This window comes from Panthera uncia, chromosome F2, assembly GCF_023721935.1.
Source record: "Panthera uncia isolate 11264 chromosome F2, Puncia_PCG_1.0, whole genome shotgun sequence".
Classification (NCBI taxonomy): Eukaryota; Metazoa; Chordata; class Mammalia; order Carnivora; family Felidae; genus Panthera; species Panthera uncia.
In genome coordinates, this window is record NC_064812.1 from 35,361,977 (window position 1) to 35,382,946 (window position 20,970).

General features: G+C 41.4%; 1 protein-coding gene across 2 annotated transcripts in view; it reads left to right on the plus strand.

Annotated features, from left to right (window-relative positions):
* Nucleotides 1-20,970, plus strand: part of NCALD (neurocalcin delta) — a 394,286-nt gene that overhangs the window by 201,692 nt on the left and 171,624 nt on the right. For both annotated transcript variants that reach the window (XM_049633559.1, XM_049633560.1), the window contains exon 3: nucleotides 6,628-6,676. The gene's annotated coding sequence lies outside the window, so the exon portion shown is untranslated. The remainder of the gene's footprint in view (nucleotides 1-6,627; nucleotides 6,677-20,970) is intronic.

Genomic DNA, 20,970 nt, shown 5'->3' on the forward strand with positions numbered 1-20,970 from the left:
AGTGAGGCAGTTATGGGGTCACACTCCATTAATATAGCTGTCACCTCCCCAAGCCTCCGTTCCTCATAGTAAAATAAGAACAGTTTCTCCTTTTGAAGATTGTTATGTCAAGTAAAAGGGGTAATATATGCAAAGTGCTTTGCATGGTGACTAGGATATGTCTATACCCGTAAATGAGAGTATTTGTGCTAAAAGGAAAATGGAAGAGACGAGAGGAAGAAGAAGGGGAGGGAGAAGAACAGAGGGAGAGGGGTAAAGAAAGAAAAGAGAAGGGGCACTTAGGTGGCTCAGTCAGTTAAGCGACCGACTTCAGCTCAGGTCATGATCTCGTGGTTTGTGAGTTCAAGCCCCACATTGGGCTCTCTGCTGTTAGTGCAGAGCCCACTTCAGATCCTCTGTCTCCTTCTCTCTGCCCACTCCCACGCTTGCACTCTCCCTCTCTCTCAAAAATAAATATATTTTTTTCTGTATTTATTTTTGAGAGAAAGACAGTGAGACAGAGTGTGAGTGTGGGAGGAACAGAGAGAGAAGGAGACACAGAATCCGAAGCAGGCTCCAGGCTCTGAGCTGTCAGCACAGAGCCCAAAGCTGGGCTCAAACTCACAAACCGCGAGATCATGATCTGAGCTGAAGGCAGATGCTTAACCAGCTGAGCCACCCAGGCACCCCATAAATAAACATTTTTTTAAAAAAGAAAGAAAAGAGGAAAGAAAGAAGAAAGGGAGGAAGGAAAGAGGAAGGAAGAAAGGAAGGATGGAAAGAAAGGAAGGAAGGAAGGAAGGAAGGGAAAAGAAAGGTTATATTGTCACCTGAGGCATCTGCTACAAGAAAAGCCACGCATGTTCATAGTTCTTGCTAAATAATGTCAGTGACTATTTCACAGCTCAGGACACAAAGTCTTGCACATGTTTCACTAGAGTCCTGAGTCTAGATCTCTTTTGCTTCCCACTTCAGTTCCTTGGTATTCCTCTGATAGAGCGTCTGACTTGAGATGCACTCTCTCCACTCAGGGTCGCTTCAAGGCTGCCAACATGACCTGACTAGCCTTGAGGACAAAGGCCTGACCCTCATCCATTGGAGGTGTGTTGGTGTTTCACCCAAAGGATAAGTGAACTGTTATAGGTCAACAGCCAGGTTCTTATTTAAAGTCTAAATCACCACTGGGCAGTAATTTTTACCTTGGGATGGATTTTGCTTGTTTACTGGTCCTTGGAATACAGATAATTCATACTTACTCTGCCATAGACTGGCTGACCTTGCAGCCCACAAAGTAATTTGGTGGAACAGTCCAGGCTGGCCTCAAGCTCAGCTTTGCCAGAAACACTGGTGCTGGGGCCACAGCTTTCTCCTGATTATGACACTGTTAAGGAGTTTCTAGTTCAGAAGGCAAAATCACTGGCAAAATCCCCCAAAAAGGAGGCACAAAAGATCTGCAACAGAAACAAATACCAGAGCAGCAATATCACCACTTCCCTGGAGTAGAAAAATTCAAAGTAACGACCAAGGCTACTGATATCCTGGCTACAGAGGGGCACGTTCACTCATACCCCCACATACTCACACACTGGTACCAATGAGAGATGGTTTGGAGACAACTGTTTTGAGTTCTGTCTCAGGGAGATAGTGTAGAGCCAAGACTTCATAAAACTCAGTGGGCTGAATGGTGCTAATTCATCCTGCTGCACAGCATTCGTGTTCCCTGAGGGAGGTGGCACACTTTGATGAATCTGGATCAGGGGACTTGACTTCTCCTGACTTACTAAACCAGATGCATGGACCCTCTTCTGCTTCCTATTTAGCATGATGTAGGAGGAGGAGGACCCTCTGATCATGGGGAAAGGGCAGACTTGAAGGATGGGAACGCACAGGGCCAGATGCACTGTGAGCTCAGCAGCTTGGAACCCTACCATTTGGCCCACATGGTCAAACGTTCTTGCAAGATTTTCAGGAGAAGGAGATTTTGACTATAATTGGTTAAGAGTCATGGTCTCCGCATCGCGACTGCATTTACCCTCATGTGTGAAAACACTGGTGTAGCCAGAGGTGACTTTAGGATCAGTCTAAGAGGAAGCTGAATTGGGGATGCATTCTGTTTAAAGTTTAATAAGATATATTTATGTGGTTTACAGTCACTTCCATGTATACATATATCTGGTGGTTAGTTAATAAAAATATGTGATTATGCTAAGGTATTTTTCAGACTTTGGAACCATCTGTTCCAGGCACTCGTTTTAGCAATTCTCACAGGGAAACTCCCCTTATTTCTTTACATGGTATAGGGGGAAAAAATAAATCATAACACAGTTCGGAATGTGGGAATCCTGGATTATGAACGTGGAAACTAGCACCACTACCCTTAACTCTATCCATTCCCCAAGGATCTCTGTCTCCACCGAATCCCTAACCCTAACCCACCTAACCTGGCGATGACACCAGTGGCATTTTTAATGATTTATCCCACACTCAAAATTGTGGCTCACAGGAGGACAGTGGGAGGTATTAAAGCTGAGGTCTTTGGAGTCAAATGCTGGCTCAGCCACTTGGTAGAGTGGGAGCTTGGGTGTGTTATTTAACTTCTTTAAGCCTGGATGTCCTTAAGGCTTGTCCTTAAGGGTTTTAAAATAGGAATAGGCACTCATGGAGATGGTTTCAAAGATTAAATCGGATGACTCCTATGAAGAGCTTAGCTCAGTACAAGCACATGGTTAGTGCTCAATAAAAATTCTTTACTCCGAGACTTTTCAAACCACATTCGTCCTTTAATCAGCCCCTGTGGTCACAGAGAGCTTTGAATGTAATCATCAGGAATAAACTGAGACTCCCAGAGCCAGGAAAAAATAAAAAGTTTATTGGAAGGATATTAATAGCTTAAAGAGCCGAGGGAAGAGCTGGCCAAACAGGCTTTGGGGAAGACAGGAACCGGGGCAACTGGGGGTCTCAGAAGCAAGAATACATAAACCGTCCTTCTGAGATGCTGCTGCTCCGGAGAGCACAGCTTCCATTCCTTCTTAGTCTTGTCTGCTGTCGGTTTAAATGCCCAGGAGGGAGAACCAGCTGGCCTAGCTTGGCTCGGGCCCTCCTCTGTGGTCAGAGGAGTAGACGTCTGGGCTTGGCTGCCCCATTAAAGCCACAGGGAGCTAGGGGACAGTTCTATAAGGTCAGAACACTGGAGAGACAAGACTACCTGTACTCCATGGACTTCTTGCTAGTTGTCCCTAAGGACCTGTGAAGCAAATATCTCTTGACTTTTGACTTCTTTGTCAAAATGTAATTGCCTTTTGTAATAACCCAACATCATTTCCTCCCATCTTTACAGGTAATCATTCCTGATTTTGCATGACTTCTATAATGATTATTCACTCATACAGTCACTTATAAATATTTGTTGAGCACCTACTAGTTGTTTACCTCAGTGAACCAAAGAAATCCCATGCCTTCAAGGACTTACCCTCTAGTGGGAGGAGACAGACAGGCAAAAATAAACAAATATATGACATCAAGCGAGGATGGTGCGAATGACCAAGTGCTAGAGAGAAAAACCATCAGAAGGGAAAGGAAAGAGTAAGGTGTATGTGCAGGTATTGTTCACATCAGCTCTTCAAGTTCCTGTGCGTCTGTCATCCAAATGTTCACATTTTGATGATTTTATTTGTTTACTTGTCTGTCATAAGTGACTAGCTGACTTCTCCCCTCTAGGAGTGAGCATCTTAAAGGTGAAGTCATGTTGTTCATTTCCCTGCCTCATGGTGGATGCTCTATAAATGTTGAAGGAATGGATAAACACACCCTTTGGAGTATGGCTATTGCCTGATTGTATCTTTCTGCTGGTGAACCAGCCAGCCATTTTCCCACACAGGGCATTGCAGGCGGCCTGAACAGAGGGGATGATTCCATCTAGGCTCTGCCCTTGTAGGCTCTCTGTAAATGTTGCTGACTGACCAATTGACTAGGAAAGGCATTTGCTTAACCCCATTTATCCAATCTCTCTTCCCTGGAATCAGTTTTGTTTCTTTTTATTGTTACTGATTTTATTTTGTCATATCATGCTTTCTGAATTTAAGACCAGCTTTGAGCAAGAAATGAAAAAAAATACCTATTTCTCACAACTCAAGTCACAGAATCATGGCATCAGAATGAATCATAGCATCTGAAAGAAGCTTAGGAGAGCACCCAGCATAAGTGAGGTTGGGCTATGAGGAACAAGGGCAATAGCAATGATCCTTTAATGGAAATTAGTATCCTATTAAATCTATTCCCTCCATACTTGATTTCCATATTTGCTGAAGTGGAGAGAACTAGATTAATCCTCATTTAAATACCCAGTCTAAAAGCAGGAAACAAGAGGGGCACCTGGGTGGCTCAGTCAGTTGAGTGTTCGACTTTGGCTCAGGTCATGATCTCGTGGTTCATGGGTTCGAGCCCCATGTTGGGCTCGGAGCCAGGAGCCTGTTAACGATTCTGTGTCTCCCTCTCTCTGCCCCTTCCCCACTCATGCTTTGTCTGTTTCTCTCTCTCTCAAAAATAAATATTTTTTAAAAAGCAGGAAACAAGACAATAGAAGCTTTAAAATATTCTTATTCAGCATTTGTGTAAAATAGAGCAGCACTGATGGTATGATTAGAGGTGGTCTCCACCATAGCAGGGTTCGTGGCTTTTCCCTTTAAACCATGAATGATCTGCCATTGACACAACTCTCTGGTTGCAGTGGTAGCTGTATTTATACATGGTCAGCTGTGTCGTGAATATATTTAGCTTATCCTAAATGCCCCTGAGAGGATGAATATCATCTGTTCCTAGTTTAATTGTGTTTTGGAGCATGGCACATTTTTTTTTTCCAGATGAATAAATATTAAGCCTTTTCCACTTCCTGAGGAAGGTTAGGGTTGGATTCTGATATTCAAATTACTAGAGTTATTAAATCAAATGAAAATGAACATGTAAAGGGCTATTCGATTCTATTTATAAGTCCTTGTCAGAATATGCTGCTCAGTCAAAATGGTATGTTTTGGCATCCAAAAAAAACTAGATATCAACACTGAGACCAGAAACCATTGTAATCATCATTAGCATGAGTGGATGGTATAGCTGACAGATAGGATGGTTAGAAATAGTGGTGTTGATAACTAAACAATATCCTCATACAACATGTAAAACACCTCAAAGCAGTCTGTATCTGAATGCGCTCAGACTTTCATATCATAAACCTTGAAATTTTTAGATGCAAACCAAAATATATAAGGTAACTATTTTAAGCACTGACACCATAAAAAAAAAGGATTTGCCTCAGGCTTCCGAAAAAACAAATTTGGCCAGCTGTATTTATTTGCTCATAAAGCATAAACTTCCTGATTGGGATCCTAAAGGAAAAGAAAGGACCAACTTGAAATGGATGTCAGGGATTTTAGAGTTATTACATGTACTTTTCTGTATAAAGAGACCTAGTGTTGGGAAGCAACCACTGAGATATATAGCCTTTATTGTATGTCAAAGGGACGTACGATATGTATGAACATACAATATTGTATGTTAAAAGGGACAAATTATATTAACTCTTTGGTAAAGCTTCTACTTCTGCTTTTAGTATATTTAATTCTCTGTTAAATGCTTGGAGGAGTAGGAGTCCTTGGTGTATTGACTGAGATATATTTTGCGATGATTGGTATACCATCAAATACAAAGAAATTGGTAGAATGTTGTATTTTTTTCTACCATGTCATTTGGAACACCTTTTTCTTCTTGAATTATTATAATTTTTTAAATAACAGTGGGAGGATATTTAGAAACTCAAACAATTGCACATTTTGGTATTTTATTCCTAATAAAAGTGATACTTGATATTTAAGAATTCAGTGATATGTGTTGGGACTTTTTACCCTACATATTTCCTAAGAGGGCTTTGACCCCATTGATAGTTTGGTTTTGAAACTATATTAGCTAGATTAATTAGATTTTCTAGACTGGTACACCCAGAGGTACTAAGATGCACTGTTTTTCCTCAGAGAGAGGTTGCAAATGCCAGAAATAAAATCTGAGAGAGCACCCCTCTCCCATGTCCATTGGCAATGGGATTCAATAGATCACAGCCCTCCCTCGAAGTCTTCTTAATCAAACCTGCTTGGCTAGGCTCCTCACAGGCTAAACCCTTTGATTAGTCCTTTCCTCTGACCTATGAATCTAATCAACACATTATTCCCATTTATGGATCTATTTTATTGTGATTCCTTATTATTGCATTAAGGCACTGTGTTTGCTAATTCTTTCTGGCATGTCCCTAAACTTTGGTATTTCTAGAAGTTGGTTCATATAATGCTCACTCTGACCTGAAAAATTAAGGCCCATATTCTTGACGATCCCTTCCCGTGAATCCATATCCTCTTCCAAGGAGTTCATAAATATCAGCAAGAGGTCAATGCCAGAGTCCCCACTGTGTTAGCCTCTGCCTCCTTTTTCTAGGTGAGTCCTTTCTGCCCAGCCCATCTCCCATTCCTAAAACGTGTTATTGACAACTAAAGCCACACCATGGGAAGCTTCCTAGAGCTCTGCCACTAAAATCTGTGGGGATGGAGGACGTTGCGGTCCTTGAAGATATTTTCATTCACTGTGGTTATTTTGCCTGTTTTCCTTTAGATTATCTTGGCTTGGTCTCCGGGAACCACCCACTAGTGACTGTCAAAAAGTAAGTGGACACTTAAAATTGTCTTTCAGTCAGCTGTAAATGGAAATCTCAGTTTTGTTTAATGACTTTCACAAAAGACAGTTTCACTCAAATATTTTATCAGCAAACAGTGGCATAATGACTGGGAGTTTCATATATACGAAAAGATAACCAAACCCTCTCTTTAAAATTTGTGGAAAGGATAATAGATAGATATGAAATAGGTAAGACACTGCCTATCACCCTTGGATATTACCTTTAGCTTAATAAAGTATATTTGCAGCTACTGAGCTGAGTGGTTTGATTTTTCCATCTTCATTCCAGGCAGCTGCCAGAGTCCTCTCAAGGGGCATATTACAATAGCTTCTTCCTCCATTTTAAGTTGGGCTGTAGCCCAAGAAAGTATCTCAAATGGCATTAAGCCAAGTAATGTCTAGCACAGAATTTAGCACCTAAGGGGCACGTAATATTTGTTGGAGAACGAACGTAGGTGGGTTAATTAATTCATCAATTTTCTGCTCTGTGTGTTCCTTACCACTGTGAGGCAATGTGGTGTACTGGTTAGTCCCCCGAATCTGGAGCCAGATGCTTGGGTTCAATGCCTAGTTCTGCCACTTACTAGCTGAATGACTTCGGCCACATGTCTAAGCCTCTCAGGATCCCAGTTTTTCCCTCCATAAAATGGGACTACTAACATTACCTATCTCGTTGTTGTGATGAGCTCATTACAAGGATGAAAAGAGTTAATATGTGCAAAATGCTTAAAATAACGCCTGACATATGGTGATCTCTGTAAAAATGTTTGTTGAATAAATTAAAATACGTTAAGTGTATAGGGACATTCTAAGGTCCCATGTTGAGAGACTGAAAAACTGGTTTGGCCTAGATGCCATGACTCTTCAGTAGCAATAAACACACCGATCACCCAAATCTTGGTTTTAATACTATTTGCCAATAAAAAGGATCCAGGGCTCCTTCAAGAAATGGCTAATTTAGAACTGGGGCAAGAAATACACAGAATGAGCCTGGAGCATCTTATCGTGCCAGAAAGTAAGGTAGTGCTCAAAGAAAAAAAAAGAAAAACAAAAAACACCTCACAATGGCATAACACACAGTGCATCACAAGGATACAGGAACCAACTAAAAGTGCTCCCAGTGTCCAAAGTTGAAGCAATTTGAGCAAGAAAATAAAGTAGTAGTATAGTCCAAGGCATGAAATAAATATCTATTCAGATATAAATAATTGGATAAATATATGAGGAGAAGAGACAAATATCCCATGCTGAAGAATTCCAAATACTGTATGTAGATACTCTGCTTTCCGTGAAGTTAACTATAACTCCCAATGGGGGTTGCACATAGTGATTTTCTTCCAAGGAGTGAAGCGGGAGAGGGAGGGGAAAAAAAGAATAACGTTCCATCGAGAAACCTGACAAACACTACCTCAAGCCAGGTAATCAAGATTAACATCAACAGTGATATGTCATGTTGATAGTGGGTATCCCTGTAGGATGTGATAAGAATGGTGCTTTACCTCTAGTCCTCTTCCCCAGAACACATTACCCCAGTCTAATCATGAGAAAAACATAGGATAAATTTCAGTAGAGGTACACCCTACAGAATACCTGACCAGTATTCCTCAAAACTGTCAAGGTCATTAAAAATTTTGAAAGTCGGGGCACCTGGGTGGCTCAGTCGGTTAAGCGTCGGACTTCAGCTCAGGTCACGATCTCTCGATCTGTGGGTTCGAGCCCCGCATCGGGCTCTGGGCTGATGGCTCAGAGCCTGGAGCCTGTTTCCGATTCTGTGTCTCCCTCTCTCTCTGCCCCTCCCCCATTCATGCTCTGTCTCTCTCTGTCTCAAAAATAAATAAACGTTAAAAAAAAATTTAAAAAAAAATTTTGAAAGTCACAACCAAGAGAAGCCTAAGGAGACAAGACAACTAACTGTAATGTGGTATCCTGGGTGGGATCCTGGGATAGAAAGAGGACGTTAGGTAAAAACTAAGGCTATATGAATAAACTATAGAGTTTAGTAAATAATAACGTATCAATATTAGTTCATTAATTGTGAAAAATGTCCCATACTAAGGTAAGATGTTAATAATGGAACCTGGGTGTGGGATATACAAGAACTCTATATATACTATCTTCATAATAATTCTGCAAATCTAACACTGAAATAAAAAGTTTATTTAAAAAAATAAGGAAGTGTGCATATTGAAAAAAAACCGGTTTGGAGGTATATTTTCCATTTTCCAAGTACCAAAATAATATTTTGAAAAATGTTGAATTTAACTAATTTATATTTTGAGACTCGTACATAGAGAATTATATTCTGCATTGAAGTTTTGAATTGATTAAAGGTGTACACATATCTAAAGCCTTCTGCTATATTTCTGCTGTCCTCAAATGGAGACAGAAAATAATTGGTAACACAAACCTTTTTTTGCAAGAATAACTGTTTTCGGAGCTAACGTGGATTATGACTTGTGCATTAGTTATACGTTGCAGCATGACAAATTACCACAAATTTAGTGACCTAAAACAGCATATAATTATTATCCCCCAGTTTCTTTGGATCAGGAATCTAGGTACATCCTAGCTGGGTCCTCTGCTTCAAGTCTCATAAAGGTATAATCAAGACGTTGACTGTGCTTTGGTCCTTTTTGGAGCTTGAGTTTTTTCTTCCAAGTTCATGTGGTTGTTGGTGGCATTCAGTTAGAGTTGTAGGACTGAGGTACCCTGTTTTCTTGCTGGCTGTCATGTGGGTGCTCTCATCACCTAGGTATTACTCCCAGTTCCTGGCCATGTGGCTGCTTGCCCCTCACAGGCCCTGTCACAATATGGCAGCTGACTTCAGAACCAGTAGGAGAATGTCTTACTCCAGTCAGCTAAGATGGACCTAAGAAGGTCCCTAAGAAGGTCCCATAATGTAACCTTACCAAGAGAGTGACTCTCCCATTGGCTTTGCTGTATTCTGTTGGCTAGGAGCAAGTCACAGGCTATGCCTGCACTCAAGAGGAGAGGCTTGGGGGGCCTGGTTGGCTCAGTCAGTTAAGTGTCTGACTCTTGGTTTCAGCTCAGGTCATGATCTCATGGTTTGTGAGTCTGGGCGCCTGTGTCGGGCCCTGCGTGAGGTTCTGCACTGTCAGCAGATTCTGCTTGGGATTCTGTCTTTCTCCCTCTCTCTCTGACCCTGCCCTGCTTGCTCTCTCTGTCTCTCTCTCAAAATAAATAAATAAACTTTAAAAAAATTAAAAGGAAAAAAAAGAGGAGAGGCTCATGCTAGGGCCTGACTCATTAGGGATCACCTTAGCATATATCCACTACAACAGGAGAGTTTTGAAACAGATCCAGGCATATATGAGCAAACTAAAGAGGAGAACAAACTGGAAATGCTGGTTTCTTGTTTTCAGGCAGACTGTAGCTTGAAGTAAATAAATAAATTTCATCCCCACCCCTACCCCCGTACACAAAATTATGTTTAAAAATACTCCTCAAAGTTTAAAAATATTCATCAAAGTTATCAAATGAGACTTATAATTATTTACGACGAAGGAGCCAGAAAAAAATATTTGGAGATAGCTCATAAATACATCACCATTTTCCTAACTAGTGTTTTCTTTTTTGTTAGCAGTGAAGCAATTTGGACAAAATTTTGACAACATTTCTGCATTTTAAGAAGTCTCATAAAAGTTTAAATAATATGATCTTATTTTCAACATTTTATGACTTAATTTTTTTCATTGTTGAGACTGTTTAGTGTTTTAATACTTAGGTTTTTAAATTATGTCTACTGATACTTATTTTTGTTTTTTTTTTAAGTTTATTTATTTTGAGAGAGGGAGAGAGAGAGAGAACAAGCACGGGAGAGGCAGGGAGAGAGACAGAGAGACAGAGAGACAGAGACAGAGAGAGAGAGAAAGAGAGAGAGAGAGAGAGAGAGAGAGAGAGAGAGAGAATCCCAAGCAGGCTCCGCACTGTCAGCATGGAGCCTGATGCAGGGCTCGAACTCACAAACCATGAGATCATGACCTGAGCCAAAACCAAGAGTTAGACACTTAACTGACTGAGCTACCAAGGCACCTCTGTCTACTGATAATTACTAATAGTCCGATACTGTTTAGGTTATAATTTTTACATTTTACATGTTGCTTATAAATTTGTGTGTTTTAAATATATTAAATATTCATTTTCACTGATTTCTTTTTATGGATTCTGAATCCTTTTCTTATAAACTGTTAAATACAGAAATACTGGTGTTGTCATTTTGCTCCAGTATTGTAGTCACCACCCAGATTTTCAGGAACTCAAAAATATATGTATTTTTTCTGATGGCTTCTTATAACACCAAATGTTCCAGAAATCCTAACATTTAGGCATTGGAACAATATTTGCCAAATGGCTGCTTGCATTTGGAAATAAAGCACAGGTATCGTTTTTTAGACCCTGTGTCTAATTGTGGGTTTGTATAATGTGATCACTGTATCTGTACATCTCCACAGAGATAATACAAACCTATTAGCTGATGGAACCAGAGACCTTTGTTGATTGTATCTCAGATATGTAGCCACCTTGAAGAAAATAGGCAACTTGTGGAAATGAGGCTTATTAACAACAAAGCTGAAATGAAAAGGAAATATATATATTGCAATAATTCAATGAAGAAACTCAAAAGAGGAAGGCTTTCTTGTGGCTCCTCCTTTTTTACCCTTTACCTCTTTTTCAAGTCTCTTTCTACCTCCATTTCTGTTTTCACTGCTCATTCACAACTAAGCCTTAGGCTGTAAGCTGTTGGTTTCTCTTGTGCAAGGTGTACAAAGGGTACATTCACCTGTAGCTATTGGTAAAATAACTCATTTAGCATATAAAGGTCAAAGCTTACTTGCTTTCTTCCTCGGGGTTGTTTACTTTGTGGGAATTAAATAAAGGGATCTTTAAAAAAATACCAAATATGTTAGAGTAAATAGAAGTAACCTTTCCTGATTGTGAAGGAAGTATTCAGTGAAAGCCCAGAAGAAGAGAATTTGGCTTTTACTGAAGGTCACAGGATAAAGCCATTCTTTATCAGAGCTGAATTTAGTGGTAGGTCTTGGAATTTGCCAAGGTTTTAGGCCCATGGTAGTCATCAGATCTCTTTTCCTCAGTATTAGAAGGGCTTAGGCTTGCCTGTGCCATCAGTTTTAATATATAAATCTAGATGCTTTCACCTATTACTGAAATTCTGGATTTATTTATTATGATTGGAGGAACCATTAGATCCTTTCATTTAAAAAGCTGGGCTTATTTTCTAAATAGTATCTAATAGTATGCTCTGTCTTCAGATTTGGTTTCTAGACCATCTTAACATAATTTTGCATCATGGTGATTGAATCCAGGTTGGATTTCCTTGTTTGTGAGTGCTGAGGTAGCAATCGGTTGTGGCCAACTTGGTCTTCTTTTGACATAAGCCAGGCATTTACCAATTTATCTCTTTGTTTGGTGCTGTTCTTGGGGCCCCATGTACCCCCGTGAAGCTGAAACTACCTCCTCCCACACTGCGCTCTTCTTTTCCTGAGTTTCCTATTACATATATTTTCTGTGCCTGGTCATTCCTATCTTGTCTTACTCACCCATTGTTCGCTATTGATAATTTTTCTCTACAAGGAGACTATAAGCTCTTTGAGGGCAAGGGTTTCTTGTGTTTTATGCCTTCACAAGGCTCATGGCCCTCAGCACTTGAGGCCTACCTGTCACCATCTCCCATGCCTCTAACTCTTATGCCTGATCAAAAAGTGTTTCCTCAAATCAAGAGAATTCTGTACCTTCTATTTGCCTCACTCTGTGCTGAAAGTCACAAAGGTGGGGTCACTCAAGCCAAATGTCTACTCCCATCTTCAGACCTTCCCATTCTCCTCTCTGGACCCCTCTGCCCATTCCCAGAGCTGCCAGGCTCCTGTCCAGGCATCTCTCCTATGACTCATTCTCCAGAGCCCCAACCTCACTGAGGTCTCAGCCAAGTATGACTTTTCTTAGGGCAATCATGTTCTTATAGAGGAAGACTTCAAGGCCCCAAATGATGTCCTCCAGTGTTGAAATTCCAGGCACTGTGATAGGAACAATGGGAATATTTTTAACCCATTCTTGTCTGGCTTCCCTTGAGTCACATCACACAGGTAGATGCCTACTCTGCTCCCATTCCCACCCTGCCTAGGGACTATTTAAAAAATGGAAATGTTAACCTCGGTCCTTACAGTGTGGATAACCTAGCAGGAGAGCTGGACTACATGTGCCTACAGGCAGACTAGCATATAGCTTAAGAACCTTTCTAATCATATGGTCCTGGCTTCTAATCTCAGTTTTTCTACTCATCAGCTTTGTGGCCTTGTGCAAGTTTCTAAAATTTTCTGAGGCTCATTTCTTTCATCTGTAACACCAGGATAACCAAGCCCATCCCGAGGGGCCCCTGGCTGGCTCAGTTGGTAGAGCATGTGACTCTTGATGTCAGGGTTATACTTTGAGCCCCACATTGCATGCAGAGATTACTTAAAAATAAAATCTTAAAAACATTAAAACAAAGCCCATCCCAAGGTTGTTATGAAAGTTCCACCAGCTACAGTATAGCCATTCTTGGCACATAATAAACATGCATAACATGGGAGCCATCAGTAATAATAACTAGAGTGGGGTGCCAGGGTGACTCAGTTGGTTGAGCGTCTGACTTTGGCTCAGGTCGTTATCTCACAGTTTGTGAGTTTGAGCCCCACATTGGGCTCACGGCTGTCAGCTCAAAGCCCACTTCAGATCCTCTGTCCCCTCTCTCTGCCCTTCCCCTGCTTGTGTGCTCTCTCTCTCTCAAAAATAAATAAACATTTAAAATAATAATAATAATAATAATAATGATAACAACTAGAGCTAGGGAGGATTGTAAGTCCAACCAAGGCTGTTGGAGGTCTGAGGCTGAGAACAAGTATGTAGAGCAAGGTATTGACGGCGGAGAACGTCCTAGAAAGGACTTCCTGTCCTCACAGGAAAACGAGTGCTGTTCAGTGTCTGTCTGTGCTTACTTAGCCTTAGGTACATAATCCTCTGATCAGTTCGCCTGCAGAGGCATTTTTGGCTTAGAAGCAGCCTACTGGGGACTGGAAAAAGTATCAGTGGAACCCATGCATTGTGTTCCCAACATTGTTACTGTACAGAGGATGGGTAGGGTAACTTCACCCCTTCTCTGAATTGTTTGTTTCAGACTCTGTCTCCTCCATTGGACTGTGTGGTCCTCAAAGCCAGGACCCAACTCATTTTGTTATCCCCAGGCCACTGTTGAGAGTATGAGCTCAGTGCTTAATTATTGGTAGAGTGATGGAAAGGATAGAAGATGCTGGTGTTTTGCTGTACTACACAAGTGATCGTATAAAAGATATACTAAGACTTAATATAAGTCTATGAACATATTTTCTCTGCATGCAAGAAAATGACTCAGTCAAATGAAAGAGGGGACTAGTGTGGTTTGTGGTTCTCCAAAGCAACATTGTTTGTGGGGTCAGGGAAGAAGAAAGATGTGACTTGGGAAAGTTGCACCAGCCTTGAAAACGATGGTTGTGCTTCATGGAAGGAAAAACCAAAACCAAAAAACAATCCCTAAGCATGTGAAACTGGAAGAGGAGTGTGTGCAATCTAGCCTGGTGCCAAAAGGGACGAGTTGGCAGATTGGAATGGATCATTGCAAATTCCTGCCGCCACCTGGCTTGTGATTTAGCACTTCTCTGAGCTTTTGTTGTTCCATGATATTTGGGCCCGAATTTATTCCCATCTTATTGTCCTTGTCAAAAGCAATGACTTTTTTTAATCTGTATGTTTTCCTTGATTCTTGTTTATACCTTGCCATCCTGCTGTTTACAAGATTGGTCTCTCACACTCTGCCTGGGGTGTTTCTATTCCTGTGTAGTTAAAAATTGCCAGAGGATTGTTTGAGCTGCTCTATTTTGAAGAATGGAGAAGCCATGTTGCCCTGTGGAATCCCAGCACGGTGTGGCATCTCCTCAGTGAAAGAGGCACACAGCTCTTATGAACTTGTGACTGACTGTGAAATTTTGCAAAATCAACTATTTTAAACACTTGAGACTGCCTGTTGTGCATCTTGTTACAGAGATATGATATCAGGTGTGACCTGTCACATGAGCTGATGCCTCCTTGGAAGTTGCCTGGAATAATATGAAATGTGATTTCTTTCCAAAATAGAGTGCCTGCCATTTTCTCCCCAGCTTTGGGTTGGAAATGATGTCCTAATGTCTTGCATCACTCTTCTCTGTTCCTGCATCCTGTCCTCACTTTGGGTTGATTATTTCCCCCATCTGAATGGTCTCCACAGTGTTCTGTGTGATGCTCCTCTTGATGACAAAATCATGGCGGCATGTGGGACAACTGCAAGTTGGAAATTGTTCCTTTGCTTTCTTGAAGCATGGAATCCAGAAAGGTTAGGGGTTTGAACAGAAGTTGCTTTGATTACAATTGCTTTGATTATAATTACAATGGCTCCAAGCTCCGAGAGGAAATGACCTTTGTCAGAGGTGACGCCAGCCAAGGTTGGCTTTGCTTCCGATCCTCTTCATGGTGCCATCCTTCTAACACCCTCTACACTCCCTTAAACCCCCCACTCCCTAGGTATCCTTCTCTGTTTCTGATGCCTCTGTTTTCCTCAGATCTTCCTCATCAGGGTAGACAGTGCTCCATACTTTAGCCTCCTTCCCTTAAATGCTGATTTCCTCTGATCAAAATTTCTCAGATATTATTCCTCAAGTTGCTCACTGTGATATGAACATGGATGGTATTGTGTCAAAGATACCTATGCTGGGTGTGTTCCTCTGGAGTGGAAAAGAGGTAATGAAAACTCACCAAGCCTCAGATGATCTGGGTTTTTAATTCTAGTTTTGCTACTTATTAGCTGGTGACCTTGGGTTATGTTACTTATAGTTTCTATGTTCTCACTCATAAAATGTACTTGATGAGTTCCTGCTAGAATATCTAAAAATATGAGATTTTTACCTTCATGGATTATTGTAAAGCTCAAATGAGATGAAACATTTGAAAGCTCTTTATAAATGAGAGTGATTCTGTACAAGTGTAAGGTAGGAAGGCAATAAAGTGCCTTAATCATGTCCAAAATGTCAGCTTCTTGACAGATAATGTGAGGTAGCAGAAAGCTTCAGCCTGGCTTTAGTATTTTTGATAATCTCATTTTATCTGAGCCTCTGTTTCATCATGAAGGCAAAAGAATAGAATCAAACCTCATGAGATTGTCCTAAGGATTAAATGAAATGATGGGTGTAAAGTTTCTTAGCATAGTGCCACTTGGCACTTAGTATGTGTTTAATAAAATGTTATCCCCTCTCATCTTAATATATCCCTTAAGAAGTAACTCTAGAGAGGGGCGCCTGGGTGGCTCAGTTGGTTAAGCGTCTGACTTCAGCTCAGGTCATGAGCTCACAGTTTGTGGGTTCGAGCCCCGCATTCGGCTCTGTGCTGACAGCTCAGAGCCTGGAGCCTGCTTCCGATTCCGTGTCTCCCCCTCTCTCTCTGCCCCTCCCCTGCTCACGCTCTCTCTCTCTCTCTGTTTCTCAAAAATAAATAAATGTTAAAAAAAAAAAAAAGTGACTCTAGAGAGTCTGGCACAAGATTTTCCACATGCATCAAATCTACCTGTGTATGTGGCAGATCCAGTAATCAAGGTGGTATCAAAGCAGCCAAGAGGAATGATCTAGTTTAAAGGTAACATTAGAGAGATGTTTGTCATTCTCTAAAATGGGCATAGATTCTGATAGTGCAAAAGGTGACATGGGCTTGATTTGAAGGGGTGGGGAGGGAGGTGAGTGGGGCACTCACTTCGGCACAAAATTGAAGAGGGCACTGTAGAACTCCCATAATCAAGGTGAATAATGTTAAATACAATATTTTTTAATTAAAATTCATGCAAAAAATCATGATGAACACACTATCAACATTTCGCATAAAGATCAGAAACAGTGTTGTGCACAGTCATGTTAGAGCCTGAGACAAAAGAAAAAAATCAGTAATTGTCATCCTGTCGTTATTTAAACCGTTGATATTTTGTTTACTGTAGATGTTTTTGATTTTCAAAAATACTGCATTAAAGTATTATTTATTTTGATTGCTGAGGTTTTTGGTGCCTTTGTAAGATTTGTGCCCAAGGAGAGTGTGCTACCCATTCCATTAGCCTCATCTTGCCCCCTCCCTGGGGTGGTGTCCACTCAGCTGGGAGGAGAGTTCCAGAGCGGGCTTCAGGTCCCCACTTCCTGTTTCCCCTCACCCACTCTGGGGTCCTGGCTTTGGTTTAAGTATAATTTTGTGAAAAAAGAAAAGACTATATCAGATGAAATTCCAGCCTTCTTTCTAACCAAGTGACTACCATAGTGAGATATAGTTTGGAAAGAAAACATGAAGTAAATGGTTCATCAGGAACTTAATTGAGGTCAGAAGGTCAGCAAACAATGACCCACAGTCCAGCTGCCTGTTTTTGTAGGAAAAGTTTTGTTGGCACACAGACCTGCTCATTTGTTTTCGTGTTGTCTGTGGCTGCTCTGGGGACACAATGGCCGAGTTGAGTAGTTGCAAAAGGGACCACGTGGTTTGCAAAGCTGAAAACCTTTACTGTCTGGTCTGATGTAGACCTCTGATTCAGCTTATCAAAGCACTCAGATGTTTTGGATCAGTACGTGGGGTTGGTGACAGTTTAGAATATACTGTCATTTGTGTAACAGAGAATTCAAGTACATTTACAGAGAATATTACCTTTCATTTGTAAGAACTGGGGGATATTGAGAAGGTATCAGAGTTCAAAAAGTAAGTCAAGAGAGGCAGCAGAGAGTAGGTGAGATCTCTGTCTGTCTGTGCCCCTGCAGGTCCTCTATCAGAGTCCAGCTGTGACTTGACATCACAAGGCATGAGATGTTTATACAAGCTTGACATTGCCCCTAATTGGTATAAAGAAAAAAATGGGTTTGTGGAAAAGTGAATTCATTTGTTTTATCACATATATGGTTTGTGGCTTTAATTACTTAATTTCTGTTAATATGGACAACTTAGAGCTGATTTCACAAATTCAACAGTATTTAGTGAACACCCATTTATGCAGAAATTGTAAGAGTCATGCTCAAAGTAGTCTACTTCTAAGTTTGAGTGTGAGCAGAGACAGGAAACCCCCAGACATAGTGTTCTGATGTGTCTGAGTTTTGGGGTGAATAGAGGAGATGACAGGGAGACAAAGAGGAGAAAAATCAACTTATGGGAGGCCCTGAATGCTGGCTAGGGAGTTTGAATTTTAACCAGGAGCCAGTAGAAGCTTTCTTGATCAAGGAAATGGCATAGCCACACCTGTGCTTTAATTAGGATATGAACTGAGTGTGGAAGAGTGGAAGGTGAATGAGAATAGAAGTAGGGGGACTAATCAGAAGATGATTTCACTAGCCTAGTATGATTTATATAAGTCCTATAGAGATGTCAGGGGCCTCTATTAGCAGTATTCATGTTAATGGGAAGAAAGATCTGATGATGCCAGTGAGAGTAGTAACATTAACCAATATTCAGCCACTTGATTAGGGAGGACTGCTGGATTTGTAATTGAGGTGGCTGGGAGGGTGGAGGAGGTATTAGTAGAAATAGAGAAGCCAGGTAGAAAAGGTTTTGGGGTCAAAAATAATAAGTTTGACTTTATATAAAATAAATTGAATATACTATAAAATACCCAGGAGAGAACAGAGGAATGCATGCGAGAGGGAGAGAGGAAAAGGGAGAGGAAGAGGCAGAGGGAGAGGGAGAAGAGGGAGGGAGAGAGGGGAAACTGCTGCAGATGAAATTTTAGAAGTTACCTGACAAAAGGTAATCATTGAAGCCTGAGCATCAAAAACCTCATAAGAGAGGAAGTTAGAAGAGATGAGCATTGAAGAAACAACTATGGTAGAGTTGCCAGATAAAATACAAGGTGTTCAGTTAAGATTGAATTTCAGATCAACGAAGAATCATATTTTAGTAGAAGAATGTTCCTTGCAGTATTTAGGTACACTTCCACTAAAAAATATATATACGTTGTTGATTTGAAATTCAAATTTAACTGGGTATTCTGTATTTTTATTTGCTAAATCTAGCAATCTTTGCCTGTGGGGATTGCCCATAATTATGGGATGGTCAGAAGAGGAATAGATGGTAGAAGAGCCTAGGGAGAGACAGATAGGACCCAGGAAAGCTAGGATATTGTACTATCATGGAATCCAAAGGCAGAGTGTTTTCAGAAGAGCTGAACAGAAGGTCAAGGCCATTGCTTTTGGCTACGTGGAAATCATTAGGGACCTTAGAGAAAGCAGATGGGGGTCTGGTTGCAACGGGTTAAGGAGTAAATAAAGTAAGGGAGATGGAAGTAATCTGCGTAGATCTCTCTTTTAGGAGTTGTGATGGAGAACAGAAGGAGAGATATGAGATTGTAAAGAATAACAAAATGGAAGGCAGGTTTTCAGGATTAAAGAGGCTGAGGCTGTTTGCCAGCCTCTGAGGAGCCCAGGGTAGTGGCATCCTGAGGATGTAAGAGGGGTGATGGGATTAAGGGATGGAGTGAGTTATGGATGATGCTGGAGGGGGAGAATCAGGATGTAAATGGAGGGATTAACCTTTGCATGGAGGATGCTCCCTCTTCATCCAAGCCATGAAAGAAGGAGGGGGAGATAAAGATGTGGAGATTTTGGAAGTAGGGAAGAAGAAGGAAGGCTTTTATTTCTTTTTGCTCTCTGTGCTATCAAGTACATGTTATGGAGAAGGGATTAGGGGAGGAGGAGGGGAAGGCTCAGGCTCAAGATACTCCCTCTTTGCTGCTTGCATGGGACAGATATGATGAAGAGCTCAAAAGTGCATGTAACTCATCTAAGTGGGAACCATTTATTTTCCTCGTGTTGTATCTTCCTTCAGCTCTAGTGATCCATATTAATTCGTAGTGTAATTGAATTTCTCACCAAGGAGGGGAAAATGACAGAAACAGAATTGAACAGACTCACTCTCCTCCATTTTATTAGAGTAGGAGATCCTGGCCATGAAAGGATCAGATTGTTTATCTGTGTCTCCAATCTTAGAAGGGGGCAGTAGGGGTATCCAGCAGAAGCCTTTATGGGGGACGTGTGGAACTCCTACTCTGTGAGATCTACCATGCAGATTGTGTCATGTGGGATTAATAGCTTTGCCATGTCACACCCAGCACACCAGACACTCAGAGACATACAGGGGGCATGCACTGTTCCCAACTACCCTCTGCTCTCTGGGACTGAGGTCAAAAGATGGCCAGGCTATTCTACAATAGTGAGAAGGTGAAGTTGAGGAGCAAAGCAGCCCGGAATCTCTTAGCTGCTTTTCCTCTCTGCTGTCAAAAACAGGCATGCCATTTGCAGCACAAGGAGGGAGCCATTTGCAGAGCTGTGGAAGCCTGAGAAAGCTGAGAAAGAGTTATTTCAGGGAGGGGGTGGGGTGGTGCTGTCTGCCTGGGGAATTCTTAGTGCCTCCACCTCCAGAGAACATTAACATTTCCAGTCCCTTTTCCACAGCCCTCTCTCTCCCTCCTCCTCACCCCCAACACAAAGGCACAAATGAAATTCCTAAAAGTAGACTACTTCTGCCTAGTTATTTTTAGTATTTGCTGTTAGTATTTATCAAGCTTTTCAGTGTTAATTTGTCCTCCTACCCATTTCTCTTCCTGCCTCCACGTGCTGGGTTTGGTATGGAAGAAGCGTGTACAAGAAGCAGCTGGTGATCACATAGAAACATCTCCTAGAGAGAGGAGGCTATGGACCTTGAAAATCAGTCTCCGTCACCCCCACCTTGAAGAGAAGAAAGAAAGATCTGTATTCCATTAGCTTTGGAGAGCAACATAAGCATTGTTGAAAGTGAACCCATTAAAATGTGTAGGTGGTATTTAGCCAGGTCAAGAGCCCCAGTCAAGGAGCTGGGTCAGAGAAGCAACACATGAACAAAATGCCATAATACACACAAAAAGGGTTGGCGACCAGGTGAACAAGCAGGATGCCAGAGGAAGATGATGCCAGAGGAGAGAAAAGTATAAAAATATATGCAAAGATTAAAGAATCTGAGGGAGCTGAAGGGTTAAAATAAGAAGTGGTAGGGTGGGATTGAAAAAGCTAGAAGGGGCACCTGGTGACTCAGTTGGTTGAGTGATGGACTCTTGATTTCAGTTCAGGTCATGATCCCAGTGTTGGGCTCTGTGCTGAGTATGGAGCCCGCTTGGGATTCTCTCTCTCTCTCTCTCTCTCTCTCTCTCTCTCTCTC